We start from the raw sequence: 16,117 nt of genomic DNA on the forward strand, positions 1-16,117 counted from the left end.
GGTATTCTATGTTGGACAAACATTTGCAGAGCACATGACACAGTTACACATCCTGTCTTCCTTTGCACTTGAGAGGTGAGGGTAGAAATCCCAATATCAGATCTATCCCACAAGTACATGACCTCCAGGTCACTTGCACCACTTTAAAAGGACTTGATGTATTGACTAAGATACTAAGGTCAGGATTGCATATCAGGCGTTGTTAATACATTTTGAAAGTTAATCCTTTCTTTTCATCTTAGTATGATATGATATTTTATTTATATTGCGCCTATACACAAGTGTTTCAAGGGGCGATGAGGCAAGGGATGGGAACAAGGGGGGACAAGACAACGATCTTACTAGGCCCATTGACATTGAGATTGTGCAAGTGCAGGGAGAGGGAAGGGGAGAAGTGCATGGGAGGGGGATAAAGTGCAAGACATGGGACCAAACATTGAAAACAAGAAGTCCAGCAAGCAAGTGACAGTGCAGGGATTAAGTGCAAGAAAAGAGACAAGTGTTAGATAAGTACAGGTAAGGGGGTGTAGGGAAAAAAACAGCCCCAAGTGCAGAGTTGCCAGGAGGTAGTGCAGGTGTGCAATTTGGAGGGAAAGGGACCTGGGCCTGTGGTTCAGAGGGTAGCCAGGTAACCAGTGCAGTATTAGACAGGAGATCAGCAAGGTAGCAGAAGAGAGAAGGCAGAGGCTGTTCCAGAGGGAGGCGCCTGCTGAAGTGAGAGATATGCGCCTGACTTGTTGCTTGGAAAAGCGACTGACCCTCAAGGAGTTGTAGGTGGAGGAGGGAAGAGCTCTAGTAGGAAGATACTTCAGAAGAGAAAGCTGGAGATATTTTGGCCCCAGGCCCCAGAAGGCCTTGTGAACAATGTAATGGGTCTTGAACTCAATCCTTGCAGCCACTGCGAGCCAATGGAGATATTTCAGCACTGGAGAGATACAATGCCTTGGCTTGAGTCCAAGGACAAGTCTTGCAGTCCTGTTCTGGATGTGTTGCAGAGGACGGAGAGTAGAGGCAGGCAGATTTAAAAAGAAGCTGTTACAGTAGTCAAGCCTAGAGCGAACCAGAGCTCTAGATACCGTAAGCTTCTGGGGGAAGGAGGGGAAAGGAAGAATACCTCCGAGGAGGTGCAGTTGGTAGTTGGACTTCTTACAGATGTTGGAAATGTGAGGAGAGAAGGAGAGTGAGGAGTCGAAGATAACCCAGAGGTTCATAGCCTCACGCGTGGGAGCAGGAGGATTGCCAAGGGAGGCCGGCCAGAGGGTGGCGGAAAAGAGGGGAGAAGGTGTGCCAATGAGTAGGATCTCTATCTTGCTGGAATTCAGGAAGAGATCATTGGTGGCGCACCACTCCTGGATTGCTGACAGACAATCTGGGATGAGAGAGGGAGAGAAGGCAGCAGAGGGAAGCCTGCAAGCAAGCTGGGTGTCATCCGCATAGCACTTGAAGTTAGTGCAGAGGGCAGCAATGTGGTGGGAAAGAGGTGCCAGGTATTGGTTGAACAACCAGGGAGAGAGGTTAGACCCCTGGGGAACACTGCAGGTCGAGACAGAGATAGAGGAGAAGAAGGACCCAAGTTGGACCTGGGAGGGTCAGTCAGCGAGAAAAGCCAGCCAGGCCAGAGCCTGATAAGTGATACCCAGATTATCACAGAGCCGGTTAAGCAGGATGGCATGATTGATCATGTCAAAGGCAGAAGAGAGATCACGTAGGATGAGTACAGAGGGTAGATTACAATCAAGGTTAGAGAGCAGCTCTTCACGGATGTTCAGGAGAACAGTTTCTGTGCTTCTGGCTGCTCTGAAGCCAGACTGATGGTCGTGGAGACAACCAACAGATTCAGTGTGAAGATTAAGCTGGGAGATGGCCAGCTTTTCCAAGAGTTTGCCCAGGAAACGAGTGATAGAGATTGGGCAAAAGTTAGCCGGAAGGGAGGGGACGGCTGAGGGTTTCTTGAGAAGAGGGTGCACAAGAGAGTGCTTCCGGGGGCAGGGGAAGGTTCCGGAAGTGAAAGAGGAGTTGCAGAAGTCAGCCAGGGCTGAAGTGGTGGTATTAATGTGGTCCTTGATGGATTTGGAAGAACAGGGATGAACCTGTTTTGAGGTAGAGAAGGAGAGAGGTCACAAAAAAGTTCATTGGATGGACAGGAGGCATCAAGGTGGATATTGAAGTCTCCAAGGAAGAGGAGTTGAGTGATTGAGACCAGGAGGGAGGAAGAGAGGTCCGCCCACTCAGTGAAGAAGGAGGAGAGCAGACAAGGTGGACGTTAGATAGTTGCCACTGTGAGAGAGTGGCCAGGAGAGTGAGAGAGCGTACAGACCAGGCATTCAAAGGAGGAGTAGGCCTGCATAGGAATGCGAGAGGCAGGAGTCTGATCCGGGAAGATCAAGACTAAACCCTCACTGTATGGTTGGATCTGGGCGCAGAGAGGATTGTGTAGCCATCAGAAAGGAGAGTTTCAAAGCTTGAGACTGGCTGTGAACCATGTCTCGGTGAGACCAAGGACATCCAGGTCAAATTCTTCCAGGAGATGTCAGATGTCAAAGGAGTGTTTGATGGCTGAACGAGAGTTAAGAGTGATGAGGTGGAGAAGGTTGCCATCCTTAAAAACCTTCCAGGAAGGGATACAAATCAGCGGTACTCCCTGCGGAGGTATAAAAGAAGGCTGAGGGAGGGCAGAGGAGGCAGGATGAGTGGGCAAGGTACCCGAGGAGGAAGAGGGTTCAAGAGTAGTAGCAGAGGGTAGAGGCAAGGCAGATGAAGAAGGGAGAGAGAGCGGATAGCAGGAGAGCAGAGGAAATTGATAAGGCGCAGGAAGCATCTATCAAAGAGGAGGAGGTTGGCCTGAGGGCCTTGGACCAAGATGGTGCCATTGAGGTAAACTTTGATGATGACCTTAGAGTAATTGAAGGAACCAAGGAGGGCCTTACACCTAGTGCCACTATTAATGGGGGAGGAAGAGAAGGGAGAGAGCGGAGCGACCATATGAAGAGTCCATAGGTCTGGTGAAGGAAGGACAGAGAGTATGTCAGTGACGTTCTGTCTGGCAGAAGCGCTGGTGTATGTATCAGCAGGCCTAGTGAGGAGGGTAGGGTAGTCCATAGTAAAGCAGTTGGAGAACATAGGAGAGACGAGAGCACCATAGATGAGCAGGAAGAGGGGGAGAGAGGAGGGGTGGAAGGGTAGCCTCGGGGGGGGCTGCAAGCAGAGGAGACGGAACAAAACAGAAACAGCTGGACAGATGAAAAACAGTACAGACACTGGGCACAGGCAGTTTCCAATTTAGCAAAGCAGATGGAAAACAGTACTGCACTGTACACAGGCAGTTTCTAATTTAGCAAGGCAGATGGAAAACAGTACAACCACTGGGCACAGGCAGTTTAGAAATAACAAGTAGTCTCAGTAACTGTATTCCCTCCTGCCAGTGATACATTTCATTCTATATACCCATAAGATAGCAATGCCCAGACATCACGCTAATGAAGAGTAACTAGTTCTCCATTATTGGGTGCTACACTCCTTTTATAATGTGATGCATGTACCCGGGTGTTAATCACTTTGACCTTAATTAGGGATCCTGTTACCTGGGGTATTCAGAGCAAGTACTATAGAAACTTCAAAAGCTCATCCACGACCGGACGAGAATGGTGACACCCCAGCACAAGTTTTGGGAGATATAGCGAAAGCAATTGTGCCATTTTGGGGGCAGATAGTGAATTCAGAGGATATCAGGAGACTAGCGAGAGTACTGGAGAGAACCATCAACCGGACCACGGATATACTCTACAATATGACATTAAAGCAGAAAGCAATAAGATTAGTAGCACTCCAAAATCGTATGGCATTAGATGCCATTTTAGCTGAGCGTGGTGGAGTATGCAAATTAGTCGGGTCCGCTTACTGTGTTTTCGTACCGGTTTCCTTCTCAACTATTTTCAAGGCAATACAGAATCTGCATGTCCTTAGTTCCGAAGTGCATGTTCCCGAGGGAAATTGGGATCTTGCTGCTTGGTTCTGGGACTTCTTGCGATCTTGGGGTTGGAAGGTACTTTCGGTCTTATTAACTATTTTAGGAATTCTGTTGTTCCTTTGTTACTGTATTCAGTGTCTGCCTGGTATGTGTTCGATGCTAGGGGGATGTTGCGCATGAGCAATAGATTCGATAGGACATAAGGTGTATGCCTCAAATAAGACTTCCAAAGAATATGTGTTAAAAGATATATTGGTAAAAGACCTAATGGCAATAGATATTTCAGATAGTGATTCAGGGTACACGGATACTAATGCATGGAATTATTCGCAAGGAGACCCAAAGGAGTTTTTAGCACTTGGCATAGGACAAAAGGAGGGTTTGTCGGAATAGAAAAATATATTGTGCCTCCTATTGTGGAAAATATATTTAATATTGGCCTACGCCAAGCTGCTCGAAAGTTGCTTGCGAGAGAAATCTGTGTTGCAAGGTTCTGACCTTTAATCCATGTAGGCCGCCATTTTAGGTCGAACCGCCATTTTAGGATTTGTGTGGAAAAGTCACCCTGTGAGCTAAAATGGTGGACGATGTCATTGCAAAATACAACATGGCCGTCTTGACCTCTGTACATCGCTAATGTGTAATATGCCTGCAGGCTACTTGTTGAGGTCATGAACTGAGTCCTGAGGACTACTCGCGCAATGAAACCAATCCACGAGTATATATTTTGATAATGTATTTACATATTGAACGAAGAACATCTGTTATACTACATTGTATTTATGTTTAAGAAGACCTGCAATGCGAAACTTTAGAATACACAGTTAATGCACACGTTTATTGTTACATGTAATAAAAACAAACCAGTTAGTTGCGGTTATTTGGGATTCGGCAACAAACCCTAGAATTGGTGATGTATAAAGTGGAATATTAACCCGAAGTGGGGCTGGACATAGTGCCCCCAAAATGTATAAAAAGCGAATGCATTCTAATGTACAGTCTCTCACTGAACACACTGAACCACGCTGGAGTTCGTTGTGTTGTACTGAGGGCCGATAGCTATTTGAATTTGCACTGTTTTTGTATTTGAATTCAGTAGAGAATAAAGTACTTTGTATGTTCCTTTGTAACCCGTGTTCGGTGTATTTCCTTTTGGGGTACTCAGCCTCGATATTTTGTTTCTGTTTTCACAACTAAACACAAAGTGATTTAAAGGTTGTTTTCATAGTGGGGAACACCAAAGGGACGTCTGCCCTATCAGGACTAATGCGATACAAAGTGTGAAACTGGAGAAACAGAAAGGCAAAAAGAGTAATTGTTCATGCATAGACTATGCACAAGACCATGGAGATCCACCTCTCTTGCCATCGTGCTAATGGCCGTGCTCCTTCATTCCCTAAAATAGTGTTATCTTTATCATTCCTGATTTCTAATATAATCATAGGAAAATTATTTTACTCCTGCAACTGCAGTATTGCTCAATAATCGCAATTAACAGCCTTCTAATTACAGGGCCATTTTAAGGATCCTGTAAAAAAAGGGTGAATATCAACGATTCTTCTGATAAGAGTAGGATAAGCTTGAATGATAAATACAAAAACAGCAAAAACAAGCTGATGCACATCCCTGTCAGTGAAGGCCATAGGGCCATCCAAACATATTCAGTGAGAAATGAATCTGAATATTGATCTAATTTCCAATTCTTGATAAAAAAATAGCTTTTAGGCATAACTTTACACATCAATATGATTTCTAAAGTTAATTTTTCAAGATTCCTGTGACTCTCAGCAAAGGGTTGCACGTTTGCTAAAATATCTATAAAGAGTGTACGTTTGAGTCACAGTCCAAATGCAAAATCTGCATTAAAAGCTAGTCCTTCTTCATCACTGATCGAGTCTGCACACACTGAAATTCTTCTTCTTGTCTTGCTTCTGGATCGGCATCAGTGGGAGGGGCGGTCTCGCCTTTATATGTTTTTATTTCATTTAAATGAAGCCAATCTCGCCTGCCTTGAACTTTTACTGCTGAGGGGGTTATATTTTCAACAACAAATGAGAGACATGGAAACGTGGCCCGTGCCACTTTCGGGTAAGATTCTTTATCAGAATGGTGTCACCAATAAACAGTTTAGGTGTCGATAATAGTTCACGTGATCTGGTTGCTGGATTGTCTTCATTTGTGTTCTGAGACCGACTGCCTTGATGCTTGAGTTGATCTGCAATGAGAGAGATGCTAGAGGTCACACATGTCAAATATTCATGCAATTCATCACCTAACAATCTAGCTGTACTCTGGGCATGACTTCTTCTCCTTAAAGAGGCGTAAGGGGTGTTCTTATTTGCTGCCCTGTCACTAGTTCGTGTGGGCTGAGGTTATGGTCAGAACCAGGCTGATTCCGAAGGGAATATAGAACTAAGGGTAGGCAATATAGCCATGCCTTCTTCAAAGTCAATTTGATTTTGGCAATCCTTTCCTTAAGGAGGCAGTTGAGTCTCTCACATATCCTGTTTGCTTGCAGGTGATAAGCAGAAGAAAACATATGCTTATTATTCAATAGAAGCCCTATTTGCACAAATACCTCATTAATCAAATGAGGCCCATTATCGGATCTCAGCACTTCACGTACTACAACTTTGCTGCGCAAGTGGCATCAGGATGCATACACAGACCTACTTTGATCCACATAGAGAATGGACACACCACCAGTATCAGATACCTATATCCATTAAACACCTGCATCATATCAACATAACCAATATGTACATTCAGAAAAGAGCCATTCATTCGAGGTATTACTCCTCTAATTGTTCTTAGGGTATGCCCACTGGTACATTTTTGACACACGATGCAGTTCACTATAAAGAATGCATCATGTTCTAATACATTTGGAATGAACCAGTCTACTGCAATCGTTACAGCAAGACTCTCCCTAGTTACATGCTTGGGGTAATGCAGCTGTTCAAGCGCTACCTTTAATAATGCTACTGGCATCACCGGCTTTCCAGTGCTTTCCTGTCAACATAATGCTTCTGTGGGAGATAGTGAGCATACCCTAGGCTTCCATAATTCCTGCTCTTCCTGCAGTGCACTTCCTTGAATCTCCATTAATTGGGTCAGTGTTAACCTAGTAAACCCTTCTTGCATCACCATGATCATGAATCCTTTCTATCTTATATTTGGAGTATCAAAACTCAAAGTTTCTAGAGAATATCCAACTCTTTTGGCTTCTATGTCTGCGGCTTTGTTCCCACAAGAAATAAAATCTGTTTACTTAGTGTGAGCGATGCATTTAACGACTGCTATGGCCACTGGGAGTTGTAGTGCCTTAATAATCCTATCCAATAAGGATGTGTGCTGCACTGGAGTGCCATCCGCACGGAGGTAGCCCCCTCCTTTTCCAATGTGCTAGCCCTGCATGTACGGTTCATGTCATGTTGGCGGAGTACCGTCACTTCCTGCCCTTCATGTTTCTCGAGCACGACAATAAGAGTTGATAATTTTACTGCTTGCACTGAAAAGTGAGACAGTAGCCTTGCACTTGCTACAATTTCAAATTCCCCATTCAATCTATACCTCACTACAGCTGCACCAGAATGCCTCTCCCACTCGTTTGATGCATTTTTAAAGAACCATCAATAAAGAGAATTTCCCCTCCTGACAAAGCATTTTCTTTCACATGGGGAATATCATCATAAAATTCAACATAATTAGCACAGTCAGGCACTTGATCGCCCTCTGCTATTGGCTCAGCTACGAATGTTGGAGGATTCACTATTTTACATCTGACAATTTTAATCTCTGCATTCAAAATCATTAATTCATAGGCTGAGGTTCTCTGAGATGTTAATTGTACCTTTGGGTTTCTCTAAAATGGAAAATAGAGCATGCTTCACAAAGAGAGTCATAGAGCAGCCCATGGCAATACTTGTAGACTTCTCAATTGCGAACGCAGTGGCTGCCAATAACTGTTCACAAGGAAAGTGTCCTCTCATAACTGGGTCTAAAATCCCACTGTAATATGCCAAATGCCTGTACCCCCATGTAGTCTTATGTGTAAGCAGTGCTGTCATGACCGTCCCATTCGTGTGCGAGATTAAATAAAACTCCTCAGCATAATTGGGGATTCCCAAAACAGGTGCTGTAAAAATAGATTTTTTCAACTCTTCAAACTCTTCCTTCATTTCCTCAGTCCATTATATTTTCACTTTGTTCACCTGTGCTTTCTTTAAAGCCTGCAAGAGAGATCCTGTATACGTACTGTAGTCAAACACCCAGGCTCTAACATAATTGCATAGCCCCAAAAACTGTTGCATCTGTTTTACTTTGTTTGGCTTTGTGGTTTTCATAATTGCCTCAGCTCTATCAGATGTCACCTTTTTTCCCTCCTGTGAAATCAACTGTCCTATGTATAACACCTCTTCTTGACAATACTGCAGTTTCTCCTTGTCTACCTTATATCTTTTGTCTGCTATGATAGTCAACCACTGAATTGAGTCTTGTCTGCACTCATCTTCTGTGGTGCTACAAATTAAAAAGTCATTTGCGTACTGTATCACTGCACTCTTAAGATCAATGTTGCCTAAGTCCATCTGGAGGACTCTGTTAAGAATTGATGGAGACTCACAGTACCCTTGGGGCAAATGAGTATGCTTTAGACGAGTTTGGCGGACCATAAAGGCAGTCAAGACTTGTGAGCCTTTGTGCAACTGGATTGAGAAAACACATTTTTCAAATCGATCACCGTGAAATATCGAGCTTCCACTGGGATACTGCATAGTACTGTCGCTGAGTTAGGAACTAAAGGAAACTCTGCCTCCACAATCTGGTTAATCAGTCTCATGTCTTGTATACATTTCCACGACACTGCCTTCGATTTTTTGATAGGATACACTGCGGTATTGCACAATGATTCTGATGACACCAGAATACCTTGTTTCATCAGTGCTGAAATGGTCTTGAAAATACCCTTGTTGGCCTCTTGTGACATGGGGTACTGTCTTGCTCAAGGTAAAATCACCCCTGGCTTCATCTTTATTTTGACTTCCCCTACTCCCGTCAACAGTCCCACGTCATAAGGGCCTGTGGTCTACAAGACACTTGGCACCTTTTTCAAGTCTTCCTCAAAAAATGCTGGACAATGCCAGATTATTGCCATTCACTGTGGGATTTACCTCTTCTCTATTCATATCCAATATGTGATGCTCATAAAGAACCCTAATTCATCATCTGGTCTTCTCTAAACATGTCATCATCAGTAATGTCAGTCAACCTGTACCCTTCTTCGAGAGCTATTACTGTCATCCATGGTCTACCATCATCATCCGATCCTTTGAGCATTGAAATTTTCCTTTGTACTATGGCTGTTTCTAGCTCTATAGGGATTGTCTGTCCCCCCTCTTCGTCCTTAGGTATCTGCGGTCTAAAGAACTCATCAGGTATTCTCACCGTTTTTCCCACTAAGCCAGGTAGCCATGTCAGTAGAATGCTCACCCCATAAAGAAAAACCTATGGCTCTACTGGAACGCCTCGCGGAGCCACTTGCCCTGTGAACGTCAGTATAAATTTGCTCACATTTAAGTGGTGTATTCCTGGAGTGGAACGCACTATTCCTTCGTCAGTAAATCAAAACGCCATGCTGAGTTTTGTCTATCAAATCTCTTCCCAAAATGTTAACTGGTGTCTGTCATGAACACAACAAAGAAAAATACATGTCATACTCTCCTATGTAGACTGGTAATTCTTCAGTAAAATTAACTTGACTCGTAGCTCCAGAGAACCCTTGAGCATTCATGGCAATTCCCCACATTGGATATTTTCCCTCTCATATATATGATCAAGTAGCCCCAGTGTCTATTAAAAAAAAGAAAAAGATCTGCCTCGTATTGTCACATCGACCCTTGGTTTCTTCTGGGGGTCTGGTGTCACAGATAGTAATGAACACATCAAGTCACACTGTGAGCTGTCCTATTGTGGGTATAGGCATATCCCTGTTCCTATAAAAGGATTTCCTCCTACCACAGTGGCACCTCCTATCCTAGGTGTCAGTAGTTGTCCAATGCTTGCAAACTGTTATGTCTGCAAGGGGGCTTGTTGAGACTGCCATTGTGGCGGATTTATTTGCACTTGTTGTGGTTGCTGTACCTGCTGCACTCACGGAACTTGTGTCTGATACAATGTCTGATCTTGGGCACATCCTCCCCTAGTTCGTGTACTATATGGTCGAGGATAAGCTGTCCCTCCTCTTGGAAATTGGCCATTCTGTACATTCCCTTTGCTCCCACATACGCGTGCAATCCCACAAGACCAACATGCAGGGAGAGGCCGTCTGATTAATACCCCTTGGTTAAATCCTCCTTGTGTGTTCTGATTCTCATTCTGTGCATTTTGAAACCCACCTTGATTATTTTGAAATCCACCTCTCCCTCTATAGCCCATACCTCATCCTCTTGGTACAAACCCATAACCATCTCAGTCCACCCGGCACTGATTATTCACCTGTGATGCACCCACTGTTTCCTGCATTCCCAGTCCTTCCCCACTTGTCAATACCGCACCTCCTATAGCACTTTTTGACAGATTCTTTGGAACAAGCTTGGCTTCCTCAATTTTCCTGATCTCATCTTTATTCTTATTTTTCTCTTGCAACAACTGACAGTGATGCCTTACTGTCAGCTGTATTTCAGCCCATGGTTTTGCTTCCATTCCCACGTGTTTCTTCATCTGCCTCTGTACTGGCTCGGGCAACCCCTGACATAAAATGTGGTAAACTAATGCCACCGGTTTTTCCCACGGCTCCCGCATTTAATGTTGCCATCGCTCTTGAATGTCCTGAATGTAAGCAATATGGGTATCACTTTCCTTCATTTTACGTGTCATGATTGCACCCATAGCTGATACATCGGGATACTGTACCCCAAGAGCCCTCCAAACATCTGCTCTGCAATTATAGAATGGCGCTCTGTCATGAGCTGTGTTTTGTGTGGCCAGTATGAACGCAGCGAGAGAAATGTTCCACCCTTTTCTCTGTGGTGGCCAAACAAGATATTAAAAGATGTTTCACATTCTGTGGCATTCCCGAATTGCAGAGATTACATAGTCCATCCACAAAATTGGCTTTATTCCTAATTCTCTGCAATTCTTTGATATTAAATAGGTTAAAATGGTACCTCAAGAATTCTGCCCTCCACTTAGCATCTGGGAAGCGCCTAAATAAGGTAACACAAAGCCCTGAGGTTTATCATTACCAACTTCATACTTCAGTACTGAAAGAAAATCATGTACACCTTGATTTAGGAGTAAGCCTAAATCCTCATATAACAAATTCTTCGTTGGACTTATGATGGATCTGTAAAGCATGACTCTTCTCCATACAATATGGGACTGTAAAGATTGTAAGCCCAATTCGAATCGCAATCGAGCCATAGGGAGTGACATGGGGAGCTTTAACACCCTTTTAGAGACTAGGGGCCTCATTACTTGTATGGAGGTAGCCATGCTGCTTTTAGCGGCATGGCTACCCCAATACCGGGTACCGGGACCGGGTTCCAGGAATAGGGAATTACCGGGCCATGCTGATTTTGGCGGGCCCGGTAATTCCCATTCTTGGGATCCGGATCCGGTACATCCCCATTCCAACAGATGTATTAGGAGGAGCAAGAGAAAAAGGAGGAGTGGGCCGAAGAGCAAAGAAAGTACGACAATAGGCAAAGAGCAATAGAAGATAGGGATAAAAGAGAAAGGAAGAGAGAAGAGGAGGAAGTGCAGAAATTAAAGGGCAAAAGAATACAGAGGCGAAGAGAGGAGAAAGAAAGGAGGGCAGTAGTGAGGAGAGAAGAGCGAAGACAAGAAGAGGAGAGAATTAGAAGGGAGGCGAGAAAACAAAGAGAATAAGATGAGGAATTAGAACGAAAAAGTAGACAGCAAGACTTTGATATTAGCCTTGTTCATAAGGAACCAGTAGAGCCAAGCCCAGCAATACGTTGGGATAGAATAGAAGAGTTCCTTCTGTTAAAGGGAGCAAAGTCAGGGGCATCTAGAGTAGTATTAGAGGAAGAAAACATTGATAGAGGAAGCATCGGAGACAGGAACGATAGGGCCTATCAAGAATTGATAGAAGGTATCAAATATGGAATCCGAGGGAAGGGGGACCAATCCCTAGTATTTCAATCATGAAGTGAAGGCGAAAATCCATTTAGTCTAGAAAAAGCTCTGTCCTTAAACAGACTAAACTTAGATAAGGATGAAGGGGTGAAAGTTGGGGACTAGAAGTGTCAGTCGAAGAAAGAGAATCCTTCCTTCTGGAAGAGGGAGGGAGTGCGTGTGCCCCCAAGAGAAGCCTGCTGACAGAAAAGGAAGTAAGATGGTTGGATCTAAAGCAACCTAAGGATGGGACGCCAGATCCCATAGCATATCCAGAGCATCCCCGAGGACGATTGTGTAGTGTGAAGGGAGAATCACTGCCATATGTGAGCAGGTTAAGATCACTACCAGTAAAGAAGATGGACAGGAATGATCGTCCCTGCCATGGATGGCACACGATGGAAGCAAACTGCGGGTTAGGGTTTACTCAGTTTCCCTTATTGGAAAAAGGGGGAGCAAAACCACAGTATGTTCCATGTCCACAGATGGATAAGGATAATTTAAGGTGCAAGCTCCTGAGTTTGACTTCGGGCGCTGGGAAATGGATATAAGAGTTGGAGAAAATGACAAGAGGAAACACATTGGCCATAGGGGACATTAAGGGTCTCCTGGCAGCTATTCTTGGGGAGAGAGCTGATGACATATGGAGGAGAGTAGGCTATTCAAGTGTGGGGAGGATGCTAACAATGGGCTCGTTAATGACGGACCCGTTGTTAGCATCCTGGTCTGCTAGCGGGTCCCGTTATGGACGCCAGGTCTGACCAGGCGTTCCAGAACGGGACCCGCTGCAGACCTCGTAATAGGGCGGCCCGGAATGAACAGTGCCTGTCCCTTACCGGCACCATTCATTCCGCGGCTGCCTAATGTGCAATGAGGCCCTAGGCCTTGAATTCTAACCCAATTGATCTTTTAGCCATGTTATCTATTTCCGTACCATACATCAATACTGGCATTACTTTACCTGTATAAAATGTAATAAAGAGTAACAAGGTGAATCTACAGTATGAATGTAGTATTTTTTTCATTTGGCAGGTTAGCTGACTTAGCTTTCTCTCAATATCCGCCTCGGCGGTCTTTTTTTGAAGGACTAGTTCTTATAATAAATCCAACGTATGATTTCTTTCACTACTGGCAGGTTCTGATTGTCCAGCTCACACTTAAATCTGGTGATCTTGATTGTTTTTAAATGGTTGCAAGTCATAACAAAGGTCTTCTATGAGTTAAAAATCAAATCATATGCAAGGGCATATTTACCAGAAGCTGTAATCAAGTGTTGTAGGCCTACGGGTGTGTGATCCAACAGGACTACATCATCTGTGTAGGCCAAACCATTCAACATTGTTGCACCCAGTGATGGCGCTACTAGGGCATGGGGACTCAAGAAGGCCCAAAGGTCAGCCAGGAAGAGATTAAAGAGATAGGGAGCAACTACGCATCGCTGTCTTAATCCCTTCTCAGTCAGTATTGGGCGAAACAGGTGGCCCCCTGAATCCAATCTCACTTGAATAGATGTGTTATTATGAAGGCGAATTGAGATCGATAGGAGACCCTCTGGGATTCCCCTATCTTTTAACTTACCGCAGAGATTTCTTCTATTTATTGTGTTGAATGCCCTTGATAGATCCATCCACACTCCATAAACAGGCAGATAAGTTTTCTGTCTCAAATTCGGGATGTTTAGTACAATGCCATTCAGCGTAGTAGAGAGGCCCTTGCGGAAACCAGTTTGGAATTTGGAGATGATATTAGCCTGGCCGGCCCAATCTTCCATTTCTTTCAAGATTAATCTCGAAATGATTTTGTTCACTACATCCATCAATGCGATCGAGCGGTAATTCAAAGGATCCAACCAGTCCTCTTTTTATGAATTGTAATTACTATAACCTTGGTCCATGCATCTGGACACTTCCTCATCTCCATGATGTTTTTGAATAAATTAAACAGAATGAGAGTCCATGCACCCTCAGATGTCCTCATAATTTCATTAGTTCAGCCATTTGGGCCTGCAGATCTTGATCTAGAAGAGCTACATATAAGACCCTCAATCCTCTCTTCATCAAAGAAGATATCCCACTTCACATTCACACCTAATTCACAATCCATTGGGTTCCTCTCTTCAAAGATCCCCTGAAAATACTTTCTCCTCTTCTGTTCAATGATAACATTAGAGTGGTTCAAAGATTGCTGTGGGGTCTGTAGGTGGATAATAGTCTATACATTCTTTGAGTTGCACTGTGTTAAAGCTTTCAACATAATCAACCCATCCAAATGATTTCTCTCAAACATTTTTTGTTTTGACCAGTTTCGATATTGATTACATAAATCTTTCTTCATTTGCATGAATACCTCTACACGTAGGCCTTTCCCTGCGAGGAGGCAGATTTCTCTTCACAATACCCTCTTCCAGTCACAAGTCTCCTGATCAAAACTATTTAGGTGGTTCTTATGCATATTACCCATTTTAGCACCAGGCGTGTCCAAATCCCAAATACAATCTACAAATCCCATAGGATTGATTGTATAATTCATTTAGGGCCTCATCAATTCCTCCATCTGCCAAGTTTGCTAGCTTACAATTGAAAACCCCACCTCCTTTCTTAAATCTCACCAAGCAATTCCCTACTGTGTTTGCAGACAGCATCTGTGTCTAAATCCTTTCATTATCCCCTCTAAGGCACATCTCAAAGTATACCAGAATGGGAATTTGGAGCCAGGCCATTTGGGCCTTCTTGGCTATGTGTTTCTGGAAGGACAGGCTGCTGTCAATGGTAAATAAGAAGGATTTTGCTGATTCCAAAAGTTGCAGATCAAATCAATATATGAGCCAATCATATAGCCATTGTTGTACAAGTTGTTGTTTAGCAGGAGGACCGATGAGCACGAATTCAGTCTTGGAGGGGTAAAGTTTGAGGTAGGTAGCTGACATCCAGGACTGGATGATGGCTAGGTAATCGTAGAGAAAAGTGATGTTCTGTGGGCATTTTACTCTCATGTGCAAACAACATGTTTCATTAACCACGCCTATGACAGGATGAAACCAGTTACTTTGGTCACCGGTTCTCTAAAGTCTTTGTCATTGAGACATGCCAGACAGCAGTTTTTGGGTCTCAGTCTATATTTATCAAGTAAGACAACTCAGAGGCAACACACATTGTCAATGCCAAGTGCTAAACAAAATAAAATGCAAAGAAAATTCAGCAGTAAGAGAACATTGATTATAACTATCATCTTAACTCTGATGAGAAATCAATATCAACACTTAATCAGGCTTCAGCTGCAACAAGAAGGAGAAGCAACTAAAGTAAATATAATATTCCCCTGCAATCCCCCCTTTTGCACTAAAGTGCAACACAACATGTTATCTTTTTCTTTCTTTCTGTAGTCCCTCAACCTGTTACATATTAAAAGTAGGGTTATCATGTGAAGAGGGTCTAAATGGACAGACTTGTATCAACCCCCTTCAATACAGTCTACACTTCACTTCTCATTAGAGTATCAATTTCTCTACTACATCATCATAGATATACAAATCCTCAACTGTCTGATACCAGAGTAACATATGATATTTCGGATGGTATTTGGAGGCCTGGAGACATATCACCTCTTCCACATTAGAGTAACACTATAACAATCCTACTAAAAAAAAACAGAAAACAGTATCAGACTTAAAGCAGCATCAGTGACAGTTTGTTCTTGCAGTGTCTCCGTCATCATACGTAGGACATCAGATGCAGTGTATATGGTAGCATACTAGCGAGCAATTTTAAGCACCTGTTTCTCTTCATCAAACACTATTTCTAATGTACTTAACTGACTTTTTATCTTTTCAATTTTCTGTACCTGTGGCAATATCTCTAGAGGATTCTCAAGCCTGTGTGGTATCCATTGCGTCCAGGCTTCATACTTACCATTTCTGATCTCTGTACTGACCCGAACACATTATGTGTTCCCATTCTCATTCTAAGCAAAATGTGTACATCTGCTAATTGTCCAACTGCAGCTAATGTCTGC

The sequence above is a fragment of the Ambystoma mexicanum genome, chromosome 4q (genome assembly GCF_040938575.1).
Source record: "Ambystoma mexicanum isolate Mex_15411 chromosome 4q, UKY_AmexF1_1, whole genome shotgun sequence".
NCBI classification, from domain to species: Eukaryota; Metazoa; Chordata; class Amphibia; order Caudata; family Ambystomatidae; genus Ambystoma; species Ambystoma mexicanum.